Below are 15,000 nucleotides of genomic sequence, written 5' to 3'. Positions count from 1 at the left end.
AATTAGAATTAGAGCAGAAATCAATGAAACCAAAAATAGGTAATCAATAGACAACATCGATGAAACTAAAGTTGGTTCTTTGAAAAGATTAATAAGATAAAAAGAGAGAGAGGACACAGGTTACTAATATCAGAAATGAGAAAGGGCCATTGCTCCAGATCCCATGGACATTAAAAGGGTAATAAAAGAATACTATGAACAGTTCTCTGCCCACAAATTGGATAATTTAGATGAAATGGGCCAATTCCTGAAAGACAAAGTCTGCCAAAAGTCACACAAGAAGAAATAGACCATCTGAATAGGCCTGTGTCTATCAAAGAAATTGAATCAATAATTAATAATGTTCCCAAACAGAAAGTACCAGGCCCAGATGGGTTCACTGGTGAATTCTACCAAACATTTAGGGAAGAAATTATACTAACTCTCTATATCTATCATGTAATGATGTTGCTTGGATATTTAACTGGTTTCCTTAGTCCTGCAGACTCTTTCATTTCATTCTGTTGCTTCATGATATTATGAATCAGGACAGTCTAGGTTATGCTACAATAACAAATCTAACCACAATTTTTCAGTGTTTTATTACATTGTGGTTTGGTTTTTGGTTTTAGGGGTTTTTTGTTAACTGACAGCTGGCAGCTTTCCAGACCAGCTCCTTTCCAAGAGATAGTATAATGTTCAGGATTCTTTCCCTCCCTCCCTCCCTCCCTCCTTCCCTCCCTCCCCTCTCTCTCTCTCTCTCTCTCTCTCTCTCTCTCTCTCTCTCTCTCTCTCTCTCTCTCTCTCTCTCTCTCCCTCTCTCTTTCTCTCTCTCTTTTTCTTTCTTTCTAGTAGGAGTCTCACTCTGTTGCCCAGACTAGAGGGTAGTGGCACGCTCTCGGCCACCGCAGCCTCGACCTGCTAGGGCTCAGGCCATCCTTCTGCCTCAGTCTTCCAAGTAGCTGGAACTACAGGCACCCGCCACCACACCCGGCTAATTTTTTGATATATGGTAGAGATGAGATCTTGCCAAGGTGCCCGGGTTGGTCTTGAACCTGCGGGCTCAGGCAGTCCTCTCGCCTCAGCTTCCCAAGTGCTGGGATTACAGGCTGAGCCACCACGCCTGGCCCTCTTTTCTTTTCCTTTCCTTTTCTCTCTCCCTCTCTTTTTGTCCTCCCTCCTTCCCTCTCCCCTTCCCTCACACCCCCTCTTTTGGCATATTTACATAGTTCTCATGCTGTTTATTTGCATCTTGAACAATTCTTTCCAGACCTTCTATTTTCTCTGATACAATGTAGATGACTTTTTTTAAAACTTCTTTTCCACTATATCTAAAAATACTGTTAGATATTAAAAAAACTATTCAACCCATAGCTTACAGGGTTAATATTTCACTATATATACATATAAATATTATATATATGATATATTTTTTTTTAATAGAAAAGAGAGCATCATTGAAGCGTAGAGTTTATCTGTGGTGCCAAGCAGTTTTTACTGGAATATGTGATCCTTTTCTCTCGTCTGCGATTTTGGTAAAATGCTCTTACCAGAATTTACAGTGCCCATGGGGAGGATGTTCTCAGGTTTGGGATTACTTCTCGTGTTATGTTCACTTGTTTCTTTATTGCCGCTGTTCATCAGACGGAAGAGGAAGACACCCTCATAGCTTGCTCCTCTCAGTGGGAGATAGTGAGAGGTAGTAATGAGAATTCCTAGAATATTTCTGCTCACTCCTATGGCTTTGGAGTGAGAGGCAGCATAGAAGCCTCACCTTGCTTTCCAACTCTGCCCCTGAAGCTCTGTGGCTGCCAGTATTCACAGTGTATTTCGTCAAGGTGTCATTCCACCTTGCCTGTCTGCTGTGAATGAATATTTTGGGAATGGGTTTTTGTGATTTTTTTTCTTTATGTATTGAGGGAGCGAAACCCTTTGATACAAATCCCATCTGTATTTTCGCCTTGACTTCTCTTTGGTCCAATTTCTAATTTTTTTCTATAAATAATTGTCAACTTAATCTAAATTTTCAAAATAACTCATGTACTTTAGTTCAGAGTTTTCTTATAATTTTTTTTTTTTTTAGTTGGAGTCTCACTCCATCGCCCAGGCTGGAGTGCAGTTGGCACACTCATGACCACCCCAGCATAGACCTGCTGGGCTCCAGCAGTCCTTCCACCTCAACCTTCAAAGTAGCTGGAACTACAGGTGCACGCTACCATGCCCAGCTGATTTTCTATTTATTGTAGAGACGAGGGTTCGCCAAATTGCCCAGGCTGGTCTTGAACCCACGGGCTCAGGCAATCCACTCACCTAGGCCTCCCAAAGTGCTGGGATTACAGGCAGAGACACCGAACACAGCCTATAATTTTTAAAGCCTCTGGATGTCTCTGTAGATTTGATCCCTTTGTTAATTTCTATCTCCTCTGACTTGCTTGGTCTTACTATTTTTTTGCCTGCTGAATCAGTCCATTTCTGGTAGAGGAATGTGAAAGTCTCCAACCTTAATGGTGGATTCAACTATTTATCCTTGTATTTCTTTTCTTTTTTTTTTTTGAGTTGAAATCTCATTCTGTCACCCAGGCTGGAGTACAGTGGCACACTGCTTGTTTTTCTTATCTGTCCTGCTTTGGTTTCAAGATCACACTAACCATAGAAACTCTTGAAAAGTCTCAGACATGGGTTCTACCCTTAGTGAACTTTTTGTTTTGTTTTGTTTTGTTTTGTTGTTGTTGTTGTTGTTTTTGAGTTGGAGTCTCACTCTGTCGCCCAGACTGGAGTGCAGTGGCTGCTCCCGGTCACCGCAGCCTCGACCTGCTGGGCTCTGGTGATCCTTCCACCTCAGTCTTCCAGGTAGCTGGAATTACAGGCGCGCACTACCACACCCAGCTAATTTTTTTAAATTTTTATTGTAGAGATGAGGTCTCACCAAGTTGCCCAGGCGGGTCTCGAACCTGCGGGCTCAGGCAATCCACTCACCTCAGCCTCCCAAGGCGGGGGATTACAGGCTGAGCCACCGAACCCGGCTTTTAGTGAACTTATAAGAAAGGTGTGGACATTATAAAATTAATATTTAAATAGTATGTGATTGACAAAAGATAAAATTGTAGTTTTGAGAATTAAGAAAGTAGCCAGGTGTGATGTTTCACACCTATAAACCCAGCACTTTGGGAGGCTGTAACAGGAAGATTGCTTTGGCTCAGGAGTTCAAGACCAGCCTGGGCAACAGTGAGACCTGTCTCTATCAAAAAGTCAAAAACCTAGCAGGGCATGGAGGCACATGCCTGTAGTCCCAGCTTTTTGGGAGGCTAAGGTAGGAGGATCAGTGGGCTCTGGAAGGGGCATGCTACATCTGCTGCTGTGTTGTCTGGGCTTTTAGCTTAGGGTTTTGATCAAGGTTACTGCCAGTCTCAGTGATGCTGGTGGAAGTTAGATAAAATCATAGTTTTAAGAATTAAGAAAGTGGCCGGTTGCAGTGGCTCACATCTATAAACCTAGCACTTTGGGAGGCTGAGGCAGGAGGATTGCTTGAGCCCTGGGACTATAGACATGTGCCACTATGCCCTGCTAGGTTTTTTATTTTTGATAGAGACAGGTCTCACTTTGTTGTCCACATGTGTGGGATGACATAAGACAGCACTGTGCCTCGAAGGCCAGCCCGCGGTGGCAGGGATGACGCGTGGCTCTCCAAAGAAGGCAAGAGGAAGATGGCAAGGCCTTCACAAAGATGGGACCCTCCCTCCAATGCCAACCTCAGTGGACCAAGGCCTTTGTGTTATTTACAGAGCTGCAGGTGGAGGATTCTTATGTAAAACTCAGGGCTCAACTGGGGTGGGGGTGGGGGGCTGTGGGGGCTTGGTGGCTCAGCCAGTAATCACAGCACTTCGGGAGGCTCAGGCGAGTGGATTGTCTGAGCCTATGGGTTCGTGACCAGCCTGGACAGCTTGATGAGACCTCATCGCTACAATAAATCAAAAAATTACCCAGGCGTGGTAGCGCATGCCTGTAGTTCCAGCTACTTGGAAGGCTGAGGCAGAAGGATCACCAGATCCAGCAAGCCAATGCTGGGGTGGCTGTGAGCATGCCACTGCACTCCAGCCTGAGAGACAGAGTGAGACTCCAACTAAAAAATTAAAATAAAATAAAATAAAAAAATAAAGCTCAGGGCTCCGTGCTGGGATGCCAGCCGCAGAGGCTGGTAGAGAGAAGAGATAAACAACCAGACTCGAACAGAATGAAGACAGAGAGCAGAGAACACGACACAAATGAGCTGGCTCTGCAGAGGTAGCCACGCAAACTGACAGTCACCCGGGTCAGGGCCTTGCAGATGGCACCTGAGGACTTCCAGACCGGAGGATAGAGCTGTTGTCCAGAGACACTAAGCCTCAGGCAACAATGGAAATGAGGCAGGAGGCAGAGGGGAAGGGTTATCCCTGAGCGAGAAGGTGAGCAGGTGTAGACAGTGTACTGCCACTCACTCAAGGCCTGATCCCGTCACAGACCTGGAACTCGAGGGCAGAAAGACAGTTCATCCAAGAAGATGAGTCCCCCGGGGTGGGGGGGTGGTTATCAGGCAGCGTGCAGAGGGGCATGGCAGACATCACTAACGTAATCAGACTTAACACTTACCAGTGGGGCTTAGCGTGGTCCAGGCTCTATTAGGAATGTCTTTCTGGATTCCTCTCTAATCCATGAAACAACCCTATTATTTCATCTGCTTTGAAGAGTAAGAGGCTGGGGCCCAGAGAGGTTAGGCGACTTTTTCCAGGTTAGATATCTTGCAAGAGGCGGAGCCAAGTTCGAATACCCAGCAAGAGGACCTGGGAGCTGTGCACAGACCCACTCTCCCAATAGAAACCCTCTGCTGGTCGGGCTTGGTGACTTGGCCTGTAATCCCAGCACTTTGGAAGGCTGAGGTGAGTGGATTGCCTGAGCCCGCGGGTTCGAGACCCGCCTGGGAAATTTGGCAAGACCTTATCTCTACAACATATCAAAAATTAGCCGGGCGTGGTATCGCGCGCCTGTAGTTCCAGCTACTTGGAAGGCTGAGGCAGAAGGATCGTGGAGTCCAGCAGGTCGAGGCTGCAGTGGCCGGGAGCAGCCACTGCACTCCAGTCTGGGCGACGGAGTGAGACACCAACTCAAAAAAAAAAAAGAAAGAAAGAAACCCTCTGTTCTCTGCTCTGTGTTGCTTTCTGAGTCCAGTGGCAGCAATCTTGACCTGAATGAGGTCTGAGCAGGTGTATCTTTTCACTTTCACTGATTGATGGGGACAGAGCACCAGGTTGTGAGCAGATGAAGAGATACCCATGCGTTCTGATTCAGTTGTGACTTTGCCCACATCACTTTGCTGCCTCATGTCTTAAAGTAAGGCCAGGCAGTTGGACTCCACCATCTATAAGGTCCCTGCACACTGATATTTACTTTATGAGTCTATGTGTCTCTACCAGTCACGTCTTCTGAATTTCTTTCCTTTTCCAATCATTGGGACTTCTCCATAAGGTCTAGAAAAGTGGCTAATTGTCTTGAATATTATCTTCCTGTTTCTAAAATCGCCCAAGATGCTTGCCAACAGATCCTGTTTGTTTTGTTTTGCTTCAAAAACATAGTTTTTAAAGTCCTTTTTAATAATGCCATCGGATGATGAAGCATAGGTTTTTATCCTCTCAAAGTTTCATTTTCTCTACTTAATGATTTCCATCCATAATCTAAAAATAAATACAACAGAGAAGAAAAGGGATTTCTTAAGGAATTTGTTTAATTTTAAATATATATAATGAAGAAGAAAAGGAATTTATTTTCCCTCCTCTCCATCACATAGACAGTATTTTTCTTGATTTTCCTTTTAAAGAGTTTTCTTGTTCTCTTTCTCTGTCTACATTCTTTTTTTTTTTTGAGTTGGAGTCTCACTCTGTCACCCAGACTGGAGTGCAGTGGCTGCTCCCGGCCACCGCAGCCTCGACCTGCTGGGCTCCGGCGATCCTTCCGCCTCAGCCTTCCAAGTAGCCGAATTACAGGTATGCGCTACCATGCCCGGCTGATTTTTTTATTTATTGTAGAGATGAGGTCTCACTGCCCAGGCGGGTCTCAAACCCGCGGGCTCAGGCAATTCACTCACCTCAGCCTCCCAAAAGCGCGGGATTACAGACTGAGCCACCGAGCCCGGCTTCTGTCTACATTCTTTTTGCTTTCTTTTTTTATTTTTTTATACAGACAAGGTCTCACTATGTTGCCCAGGCTGGTCTCGAACTTCTGGACTCAAGCAATCCTCTCACCTCAGTTTCCCACGGTGTTGTGATTACAACGTGAACCATTGCACCCAGCCACTCTCTGTCTACATTCTTGATCTTGCTTTTACTTATTTGTGCTATTTTTTTACACGGCAGTACTTTTCATAGGCACCAGACTCAAAAATGCTACAATCCGTTTCTCCTATGACTGCTTCTGACCTCTTCATAACTTTTTATCAGCCTAACACTGAATTTGCAAGAATCATGGGAAGGACATATGTCTTCCATGAAACCAAAGCTCTGGTGTCTGGATAACATTCATCGTCCCTCTTTTTCTCTCTAGTCATGGACTCTTGTCCTAAAATTTAAACTTTGGGCTGATGGTCTGCATGTTTCATTTCAGACTAGGAAAGAAAATTAAGTTTTATTAAGAAAAAAATGTAAGCATTCAATTAAGAAGAGAGAACTGTGCAAATATTATATCCCATGACCCGGCTTCAACATGATTAGCATAAGGCCTGTCTTGTTTCATCTTTTTTTTTTTTTTTTTTTGAGTCAGAATCTCACTCCGTCAACCAGGTTGGAGTGCAGTGGCACACTCACAGCTACCACAGCCTCGACCTGCTGGGCTCAGGCAATCCTTCTGCCTCAGCCTTCCAAGTGGGTCGAACTACAGACACATGTGCCACCACACCCAACTAATTTTTTTTATTTATTGTAGAGATGAAGTCTCACCAAGTTGCCCAGGCTGGTCTTGAACCGCTAGGCTTAGGCAATCCTCTCGCCTTGGCTTCGCAAACTGCTAAACTATAGGCTTGAGCCACCGTGCCCGGCTCCTGTTTCATCTTTATTCCTCTTTGTTAATTTTTTTTTTGGTATTTTGTTATTGATATGTAATAGATATACATATTTTCAGGGTCCATGTTATAATTAATGCAGTCAAATAATATGTAAAAATTAAATCAGTGCAACTGGTTTGGATAATTCTGAAGTAAACCCCAAGGTTGATCACTTCATCTGTGATTACTTCAGTATGTGAAGAAAGGGAATTTTATACGAGTAATAAACTGTTATTTGGCTTAGTTTTTAAATTTAGCAAGAAAACCCACACTAGCATTTGACTTGATGCTTTAGTCATTAGTATATTTTATGTTTAAAAACAAGGTTTGTTTGTCATACCTTAAGATTAACATTTTTTCTCTTATGTGGATAGAAATGAGCTGTATTCACAAATACAGAAATAGTGATTCTTATATTTTTATACAAGTATTCTGAGACCATTTTTCTCATAGAAATTATAGAAACAAAGTGATTTAGTTGTCTAAAAAATGCTCCAGGCATGCCACCACAAAGCTTATGATGTTGTGACTTTCAGAAAACAATAGGAAGCAACATTCCCAGTTCAGCTAGAACTTAATTTTATGGACTATTCTTTTTTCAACAGAAAACTTGAAAGCTAGGATTAGACTCACTTCTGCTCTTGCTTCAGGGTTGGGGGCAACTTTCTTACAATCACCAGGTCGGCCTTCAAGGGCATCCCCGACTGCTGGCTGGTTGATGCTGGCCCGAGAGCCTGCGGCGGCCGGCCCTACCAAGCCTGGCTGCCCCGTAACTTCTGCGGCTGCAGTCAAGATAGGACGCGTCCAGGAGGAGCCTGGAAGAGATGCAGGAAGGAAAGGGCTGGTCTTCCACCCGAGTCGCCAGCAGACCTGCCCTGAGGGTGTGTCTGGAGTTCGGGAACTTTTGAAGGAAGGCTGAACTGCTGGGCTCTGCCACCCACCCCTCCTTACTCAGAGGTGGAAATTAAATTCCTAGCTTTTCATAATGTTCCTGGCCAGAGCCCAGTCAGTACGACAAACTTAGGCTGTTTGTCTGTCTGTCCGTCTGTTTATCTATTAGTCTATCTGTTTGCCTGTCTATCTATCTACGTGATTTTTGCTTTATATATATCCTATGTAGCGTATATGAAATTAATATGTAGCACTATCTGTTGGGTTTCGTTTTTCTTAAAATATTTGGCCCTGAGCCACCCTATTCCTTTATTTCATATTACTTAGTTATTTTATCTTTTAATTTTTTGAGATGGAGGGGTGTGTCTCATTATGTTGCCCAGGCTGGTCTTGAACTCCTGGGCTCAGGGGAACCTCCCATCTTGGACTCCAGGTACACCACTATGCCCAGCACACTACCCCTTTAAACTCTGCCTTGGCTCAAGCTGGAACATAAGGTAAGTTGCCTTCAATTGCCCACTGACCCCTACATGGCTGAAGCCAAGTCCTCCCCCGCCCCCGGGGAATCTCCCAACAACTGGCCCATCAGGCAGTGCTCAGCTTCCTGGGTCCACTTGGCACCTTGGACTTCTCTTGGGCTCCTCCCTCCCCCTCACCTGGACTCTAAAGTTAGTGACCTCTAGCCACTGTCACTAAACTACTAAGGAGCCACCCTGTCTCTCCTTCCCACCATGGTGCCCAGCCTGTCTATCCCCTCTTAACAGATGTGCTTGCTTCTTCATGAACTTACTTCTTTTTTCCTCCCTCCCTCCCTCCTTCCTCTTTCTTTCTCAGTAGATTAGCTTGGTTCTTCATGAACTCACTTCTTTTCTCCTGTCCTCCCTCCCTCCCAGTCCCCCTCCCTTCCTTTCTTCCTTCCTTTTTGAGACAGAGTCTCACTCTGTTACCCAGGCTGAAGTGCAGTGGCGCAGTCCTGGCTCACCACTGCCACAGATCCCGGCTCACCACAACCTCAACCTCCTGGGTCCAAGCGATCCTTCTGCCTCAGCCTCCTGAGTAACTAAGACTACAGGTACACACCACCACACCTGGCTAATTTTTATATATTTTGTAGAGACAAGGTCTCACTGTGTTGCCCAGGTTGAGTTCGAACTCCTAGGCTCAAGCAATCCTCCCGCCTCAGCCTCCCAAAGCGCTGGGATTACAGGCCTCAACCACGGCGCCCAGCTGAACTTATTTCTTAATAGTTTATTCCTTTCCTTGTGGTCTCATTCCCTTTTAATCCACCGTTTGGCAACCTAGTCACCCCACTTAGAAGTATCAAGCAAGTGCTCAAGTCCTCAACCTAACCTGCACAAATTCAGCATCTCTGTGCAGGCATTGGCTCCTTCCATCAGCTTCTCACCCACAAATTCTTCCCCTCACCATTGGCTGGTTTTATTCCCTTCTCTCCCTTTCCAGAATGCTTCCATTCTTGATCTCTTACTACTAAAGCTACTAAATTTGATGACTAATTTAGTGACTAATACTTCCTTTTAGCACTCATAACTGTGTCTTGTCTTCAGTTGTCTTGGAATTGTTTCTTAATGTTTCATGGAAGCCTGACCTTTTACATCGCAAGGTCTTCTGGGGGCAATTGTTACAGCCTCTCTACCATTATCTCCTCTAGCTCTTTACTATTTTCTTTTCTTTTCTTTTTGAGTCAGAGTCTCACTCTGTTGCCTAGGCTGGAGCGTAGTGGCACACTCCTGGCCACCACAGCCTCGACCGGCTGGGCTCAGGCAATCCTTCTGCCTCAGCTTTCCAAGTAGCTGGAACTACAGGCGTGTGCCACCATACCAGCTAATTTTTTGATTTATTGTAGAGATGAGGTCTCGCCATGTTGATCAGACTGGTCTTGAACCCCTAAGCTCAGGCAGTCCTCTCACCTCCACCTCCCAAAGTGCTGGGATGACAGGCGTGAGCCACCACAAACGGCTGTTACTATTTTCAATTGGACTAGCACAGGCTTGTGGACAAGGTATGGGTTCAAAAAAGATTTACTGAATAAAAGATTATGTTTCCTGGGTCATGCCTCACACTATGAGCTGTTTCCTTCTCATTGCTCAGCAGGTCACTGTGGGATGGGGATGGTGGAGTGTTAAGTGAATACGAATGTGTGTGTGTGTGTGTGTGTGTGTGTGCGCGCGCATCTCACTGGCTAAAAAGCATGCTAGTGTCAAATGCAGATTATTTTGGAGTGACTCATAATGCAGAAACTGGATGCCTTGCAGTTTGTGGCTACTAGCCATAACAGCTCCGAAGCTCTGTAGAAACGTGAAAAGATAAAAGCCATTCTGTATGGAAACGACTCAAACGAAAGACACCAGAGTGACCGAAGTGGCTGTGTTGAGATGATGAAATTATGACTCACCCTCCGCACCTTTACATCTTTCCATCTTTCTAAAATGTTATATTTTATGACTAAAAGAGTGCACTTTGGGAGGTGGAGATGAGAGGATTGCCTGAACTTGGGGGGGTTCAAGACCAGCCCGGGCAACTTGGTGAGACCTCATCTCTACAATAAAATCCTCCTCCCCAGGGTGTGGCGGTGCATGCCTGTAGTTCCAGCTACTTGGAAGGCTGAGGTGGAAGGATCGCCTGAGCCCAGCAGGTCGAGGTTGTGGTGGCTGTGAGTGTGCCACTGCACTCCAACAGAGTGAGACTCTGACTCAAAATAAATAAATAAATAAAGGTAATAAAATATGGAAAAAGAATCAGGGGAAAAGTCAACGACTAGATTGGCCCTGGGCAGAATGGTTAGTGATACTTATTGACAGACTGATGTACACATTCCCTGACTGGCTACCTTTCCTTGAGGAACTTGTTAGTTCTCTGCTTCGACTTTTCTCCTGCCATTTTCTTCTCTAATTATCTCAGTCTGGACTTTTTTTTTTTTTTTTAACTTTCCTAGAATGCCTTCAATACAACCTACTTATCTCATTTCCTCTTGCTGGGGCCATTGATTATTCCTAAGTGATGGCATGGGAAATGCTGATAAGTGAACATACTGCCTCCTTTGGTGAACATATGGCTAGAGATGATGACATAAAGAAATAATCTGAGTCCTTCCTCAGTTTACCTAACCTCCATTGGTCTCTGCTTTCCTTCGTTCATTCATTCAGTTCTGTCCTCGTCAATCGTTTTGATGATATTCTAGAAGGTACATTTGTCATATCTGTGGAAAACAGGCGTCAGGAGGGACTGAATATCCACAAACTGGTAGAATCAGACACCAGAAAAGATTCCCACAGGCCAGAAAGGCAGGCGAAAACAAACAAGAAGTTTCAAAAGAGTGCGTATGAGGGTCTGCATATGAGTCATCAGAAGCTGTGGCTGTACAAGTGAAGCCAGACAACAGCTCTGGTGAAAAAGCCTCAGGGGTTTTAACCAAGAGTAAGTTCTGGAAGAGTCCAAGGTATGGAAGTGCTGGCAGAAAAGGTTCCTTTGATCTTGGGTCCCGGGAACAGAAGCATCGCATCTCTGTCGCAGTCCCTGGGAGAAGGAGGAGGAGGAGGGCCCATTAGGTGTCCAGACCACAGCCTCAGAAACATCCAGAATCTTGAGGCAATCACATGGAGATCTTATACACGGCAGCAGAGCCCACCCTGCTCAAGAGAAGGCATTCAGGAGCGGATGGAAGCGGGCGCGGCAGAGCCAGGAGGACCTGGGGGGACCCATGGCCGGCAGTCCCTGCCGCCACCAGAGACAGTGCTGCTCCCACACTCTGGGGCACTGGTCTCTGCTCTACGAGGGGCCTGTCCCCGGTGCTTCCTTTCCCCTCTGGGTCCCCCCGCCTGAAGAGCACCCCTTCCTTGCTTACCTCTGGACCTTCCCACAGACTTTTAAAAAACTACCACTAGGAGGAAGGAGAGCATAGCATTTTCTTTCTTTTTTTTTTATAATTTTTGATTTTAAAGATGTGGGGTACCATTCGGGGTTAGGTATACAAATGTTCATTAGGCAGGCATCCTTGTCAATGAGGTGTGCCCCCTCTCCTGTCAGTTTCCCACTACTGCCAGTCCCTTTCTTATCGTATTAGAGCATAGCATTTTCAGTCTTGAGTATGTCACCTGCAGGGACGCTGATAAGCTGGAACCTTCTAAGGAGAACTGGAAGGAATTTCTAGAGCACCTCAGCTGAGGAATGCAAAGGGATGTAGATGTTAAGACTGGAGACAAACATGCCCAGGCACAGCAGGTGTTTCAGAGTGTTCATTAACTTTTTTTTTTTTTGAGTCAGAGTCTCACTCATGGCCCAGCCTGGAGTGCAGTGGCACACTCACAGCCACCATAGCCTCGACCTGCTGGGCTCAGGAGATCCTTCCACCTCAGCCTTCCAAGTAGCTGGAACTACAGGTGTATGCCATCACACCCGGCTAAATTTTTTGATTTATTATAGAGATGAGGTCTCACCAAGTTCCCCAGGCTGGTCTTGAACCTGTGGACTCAAGTAATGCTCTCATCTCTGTCTCCCAAAGTGCTGGGATTACAGGTATGAGCCACCACACCCAGCTTCAGTCCCTTTTTATAGGGAGACATTTGCTGGAGCGTTGAAGATGTTATGAAAAAAACCTACGAATGGGCTCAGTAGATGGGTTGGATGGCCTTTCAAACCAGTGCTGGGTGTTTCAGTTCTTTGAGAAGGAAATGACATTTCAGCCACAGTGGTAGATCACCATAATATGGCTTTTGAGCCCATGGAGTTGTCAGTATCTGGTAAATAAAATCATAAATGCGCCTCCTGGGGAACACAGCAGAACTTCCTACAAGAGATTTGGGAGTGTGGGTTTCCTTGACCAAGAGGCCTATTCCAGAGGATACGTAATGTGAAGATTTTTTGTTATAATGCAGAAGAGTTTTATGGGATCATTTGGTTCTTGGTAATAAACCCACGTGTTTGTGCTATGCAGAGTATAACCATGGGGTATACTGGAGATGCCAAAAAACGTATATGCATTTTTCTGAGTCAGAGTCTCACTCTGTTGCCCAGGCTGGAGTCCAGCGGCATACTCCTGGCCACCACAGCCTCCATCGGCTGGGCTCAGGCAATCCTTCCGCCTCAGTCTTCCAAGTAGCCAGAACTACAGGCGTGTGCCACCACACCTAGCTAATTTACTTATTTATTTATTTATTTATTTATTTATTTATTTATTTATTTATTATAGAGACAAGATCTCACCACGTTGCCCAGGCTGGTCTCGAACCCCTGAGCTCAAGCAATCCTCTCGCCGTGGCCTCCCAAAGTGCTGGGATTACAGGCTTGAGCCACCACGCCTGATCTGTACACACATTTTAAGCGATGTTAACCATGTATTACTTTTAGTTCGCCATCATCAGAAGGACGCCGGTGGTAACCATTTTGAGCACCTCTTGTAATTGCGGAGGTCAAACGCGACTTGTGTTCATCTTTTGTTGTTGATATATATTGAGTATTGCGATTTTAATACAGTTTTCCTTTCTTAAAATGTGTATACATTGTTATGGCCCCTTCTGTGTTCTTCCTCTTGTATTAAGCTACCCAACCCCAGGTAGGGAGAGATTCCTGCCAGAGCCTCAGTGACTGCAGACCACACCTGGTCCATCAGAGGCAGAGGAGGCCAGGGGTTCTGTCCTGCCTCTCATACCCAATACCCTCCTCCATCACCCTTATTCAGTCGGGAACATTAAAGCTGTCGGCTTCACCAACAATGTCTTCTGAATAGGGGCCGAGAAAGAAACCTCAAGAGAATGTTTGTGGCTGATAACGAGAGAGAGTGTCTGGTTTTGCTAAGCAAACAGGAGATGAAATGTTCTTTTGTATGTGGGCAGGAAGCAAACAGATAGTCCACTTCAATAGCTTTGTATCCCCAGGCGTGTTGAATTTGATCTTTTCCATCAGAATTATCTATAAACCCTCTTTCATTAATGATTTAGTTAGAAGAGGGTTAGCCCCATTCTCATTCAAAGGTACTATCTCTTTTGGGGAAAGGGTTAGGGAACTATTCGTTCATTCTCCACATCTAAGCTAAAATGAAATCGGGAACAAACCCGGTAACAATTTGGAACATTTTTTAGTTCTTTGTGGAAAGGCTCATACAACTAATCAAAGAAGTACAAAAGTGAAAAAAATTGCTGACTGTAATTAAAAGCTTGAAACTCCTCAAAAGAAGAGTTGGGCAATCTGTGGAAGACCCCTCTTTCTATAGATCTAACTTAGATCTAGATGGTCTTCATATAGATCAAGTTAGATAGGACCACGACCCTATTAATCTTAATTTGATCTTTTCCATCAGAATTATCTATAAACCCTCTTTCATTAATGATTTAGTAGTAAGTACATCAGCATAGTTGATTAGCATCTGAGATGATAAAGGCTGATCCAGCTTTCTACAAAATACCCGTTCTGGTTTCCCAGACTCCATGTAGATTCATTTCTGGCGGCAGGTTTGGGTAGTGTCTCTTTGTGAGTTTAAAAAATCAAAAGAGCTTTTGAAAAAAAAAAGAAAGAAAGTAAATTTGTGTGCACTGTGCTAGGGACCACGTTCCCCAGAGCCAGCAAGGTGTCTCTCCTGAAGCCCCCATAAGTTCTCCCTGCAGATACAAGTGCCTTCTTCTCTGAGCCCACTGGGGACCCAACACCTGCCAAGCGCTGTCATGGCTACTTCTCGCCAGCGTCCAAGCGCTTGGGCAGGCAGGGCTGAAGATGGCTCCCACCAGTGTGTTCTCCGCCCTGACCCCACGCCTGGCCCCTGCTGGGTGCTGCAGACGGAGAAGCCGACAGCTTCTCCCCGGTGGAAGGCGGAGGAGTGACAGGCAGCTCTGAGCCGTGGCAGAGGGGCACCCTGGCCTAGACTGTATCCCGGGCTGGGGACCAGTTGGAGACAGATCAACCGTCGGCTTCCAGCTGTCCCGCGGGATGATCCCGTGGCTGGGGAGGAACCAGGTGTGCGGGAGGCCGAGGGAGGCGGGTGAGGCCCCCCTAAGGGCAGGCAGGGCCGGCGACCCGCCGGCGAGCCGTGCCTGGAACCGCAGGGGGGAGGGGAT

The sequence above is a fragment of the Carlito syrichta genome, unplaced genomic scaffold (assembly GCF_000164805.1).
Source record: "Carlito syrichta isolate Samal-C Ts95f unplaced genomic scaffold, Tarsius_syrichta-2.0.1 Scaffold312037, whole genome shotgun sequence".
Lineage (NCBI taxonomy): Eukaryota > Metazoa > Chordata > Mammalia > Primates > Tarsiidae > Carlito > Carlito syrichta.
Note: the sequence above shows the minus strand (reverse complement) of the source record.